This window comes from Chinchilla lanigera, unplaced genomic scaffold (genome assembly GCF_000276665.1).
Source record: "Chinchilla lanigera isolate Chin_1 unplaced genomic scaffold, ChiLan1.0 scaffold00003, whole genome shotgun sequence".
Taxonomy (NCBI): domain Eukaryota; kingdom Metazoa; phylum Chordata; class Mammalia; order Rodentia; family Chinchillidae; genus Chinchilla; species Chinchilla lanigera.
Genome location: NW_004955404.1, coordinates 50,459,275 through 50,462,690, shown reverse-complemented (window position 1 = coordinate 50,462,690; position 3,416 = coordinate 50,459,275).

Sequence of the window (3,416 nt, the reverse complement as noted above, 5' to 3'; positions counted from 1 at the left end):
AAGCAGCATTGGTTCCCTGGGGGATACCACACGTTCTTCCCCAGTACTCAGAGGTGCCCTTTGCTCTTGTTATTGTATGGTGCTTTCTCAACAAAACTTATGAAGTCTAGATGTCTGACCTCTTCCAAGAAGCTTCATGCCTTGCCTGGGAGAGCTAGTCAAACTCATCTGCAAGAGCTGTATCTATCTGGCTGAGAGTCCTGCCTGAAAGAATGAATGCTCTAAACTACCTCACAAGGTAAATTCATAGTCTATATGTCAGCATAGTCTATATCTCAGAAAAAGAGATCAAGTTACTCCCTGGATAAAATTAAAATGAATCCTGACTCGGGGCCTGTCTTATTTTCTTCAGTCTGTACTATTCCTGGTCATGTTCTGATCTTCTTTCTGATCCTGTAGGTACTATTTATAGTCTGGAAAATGTAAAATCTAATTCCCTTGTCTTGATGCCGTGGCCAGGCTCCAGATCTGTATTTTTAGCTACATGTTCTCTACCATGTCCCTGTGTCTTCTTCATCTTCTAGTCTGGATTTTGGTTCTTGACATCAGTTCAATTCTCCATGTCCCCCTGAGTACTACTGTTCCCTCGCTGAATGAACTGTGTTTTCTGCTGACCTTTGTGCTCCACATTTCTCACCGAACATCAGTCCTTTTAACTCCTCTTTTTCTCCAGTCTCTATTAATTCCAATCCAAATAGACTTCTTTAGAAAAACTAAAGCTTACTCTTTTTAGACAGGGTCTTGCTATGTAGTCCAGGCTTACCTTGAACCCACTATGGAGCTCAGGCTGGCCTCAAACTCATGGCAATCTTCCTGCCTCAGCCTCCTGAGTGCTGGGTTTATAGGTGTGCACCACCATGCCAGGCTTGATTTTTTTTTTTTTTTCTGGTACCGGGAACTGAACTCATGACCTCACGCTTGCCAGGCAGGTGCTGTGCCACTGAGCTAAATCCCCAGCCCCAAGGCTTGATTTTCTTACCTTGAAATTGCTGCTAACTTCTCTGTCTGGGATAAGTCTCTCAACCCATTGTTTTTATTCTTGATCACTCCAACTCTATGATCTATCTCTTACTCCTTAAGCCTGCCTCTCCTCCTGCCTCCTGCCAAGCATACCAAACTCCTGTCAAATAGGCTTTTCCAGGCAGGAATAGTGGCTCATGTCTGCAATCCCAGCACTCTGGGATGCTGAAGATCTTAAGTTCAAGCCTAGGTGGAGCAACTTAGTTACATAAGACCCTGTATCAAAATAAAAAATAAAGTTAAAAATGACCAAGGATGTACCTCAGTGCAAAGGCCCCTGAGTTCAATCCTGCACACTGAAAAAAAAATAAGGTTTTTCATCACGTCTTAAAAACAACATATGTTGGTTTGTTAATATGTTTTCATTCTTTCATCTTAAAAAAAAAAGCACAACATATCTTGTTGTCCCATTTGCACCTGCTGCCTCTGCTTAGGATGCTCTATTTTCCCTTCTCATCTTCAAGATCCAGAGTAATGTTGAATTCTTGTTGAAATTGAGTTATTCCCCTAGTCAGAGTTGGTGACTATTCCAATTAAGTTTTCATTACTATAACAAATACTAGAAACAATCAATTTATAAACAGAAAGAAATTTATTTCGGCTCACAGTTTTGGGGTTTCCAGTTCATGACCAACTGGCACTGTTGCTCTTGGGCCTGTGGTGAGTCAACATATCATGGCAAGGGTGTATGGTGGTATGTGGAGGACTGCCACATCACCCTACCCCAGACCCAAGTGTGATTGTGTTTCCTTATAAGCAGAACAGGCGGTACAGAAGTGACACCCCTAAACTGGCTTTCAGTTTAACTAGAGGGTCTGGCTGAGGCTGCGTATATATCTTCATGAGAGCAGACAGCGGATGGTAGAGTAACATTGTTTATTATCAAGGTCTGTGGTTGAATTCAGATGAGCTGTGATACCACAGGTTAAGATATGAGGTAATATCTCCGCCGAGGCCGGCATGACTCCAGAGGAGACTTCTTTTGCAGAATTGGCTACAAAGCAGGTTACTTGTTAACAGTAACCTAAATCTAGCTGCTCCTGTCCCTTCCACGAGAATGTTTTGGCCCCTGTGTCACAAGCCTTGCCAGTGTCGCCACGTGTCTAGCACATCCAATCACAATCTCCTCACCATTTTATTCAGTGAATAAATACCAAGATCCTGGGAGCTCCATGGACTTTGTTCCCTGAGAACAACTGGTCCTCTCAGATCCGTGCCTGCACCACTATTTTGTCTCTCACTCTTTTTTCCCACTGTGAGCCATAACACTTGGCAGGAGACTGAGGACTCACAGCAGGGGTCCCTGATAACTGGCACCACGGAAAGGGTCTCTGATAGTGGAACAAAGCCATTTACCACATGGAGAGCCAGGGATCCAAAAGAAAAAGGAAGAGGGATCTGAGGACCCCATTATCCTCTTCAAAGGTACACCCCCAGTGACTTAAAGATCTCCGCCAGGCCTCGCCTCTGAGAGGTTCCACCCTCCCAACACAGCTCTGTGGGAACGAGATGTTCAGCACTGATGCACTTTGTTCACTGGTGGACAGTGTGACTCTATAATAACGCACTGTTTTCTCTTTTGCCTTCTTTATGAGACTGGACTCTCCAGCAGCCAGGGAAGCGCATGGGATGCAATAAAAAAGTGATCAGATGATCTCACTCAGCCTTATGCCTTCTTATCTCTGCCTTCCTTCCATTCTCTTCTTCCTTCTTAAAGAAATGTGTGAAGCGCACATCAAAGGCAACAGTACACAAGCTACAATGAGCAAACAAAGAAGCTGAGGTTTCTAAAAAATAGGGAAATATCATCCAGCTTGAGAAAGAATGAAATCTCATCACCTGCTACAATGTGGGCGGAACAGAAGGTCTTCGTTCTATGTGAAATAAACCAGAAAGACAAACACTACATGATCTCATTCATACATGGAAACTGAAATAGCTGCACTCAGAGGGGAAGAGAGGAGAACAGCAGTCGCCACAGGCTGGGAAGGGGAAATGAGATGGGCGAGAGAAGGAGGCTGGATAATCTGCACCGAAGTACAGTTAGAGGAAGAAGAAGTTCTTACGTTCTATAGTGCAGCACAGTGACTGCACACAAGTGATGGTGAACCTTTTAGAGACAAGTACCAAACTGCAATCCAAAACTTGCTTATTTATCACAAAGTGCCAACACTGCAACTAAACTTAAACACTGAGGTTGTAGTTTAGAAAAAACAACTCATCCGTTAACATCTTTTATCTTAAAATGAAAGCAGGTATACTGCTACTGCTACAGACTATCAGCTATTATTAAGTTTATAAAAATTTATTATCTATTTTATAAACAACAAGAAGAGAGGAGTTTAAAATTTCCAAGCACAAAGAAATGATAAATGTTTAAGGTGATGGAAATGTTA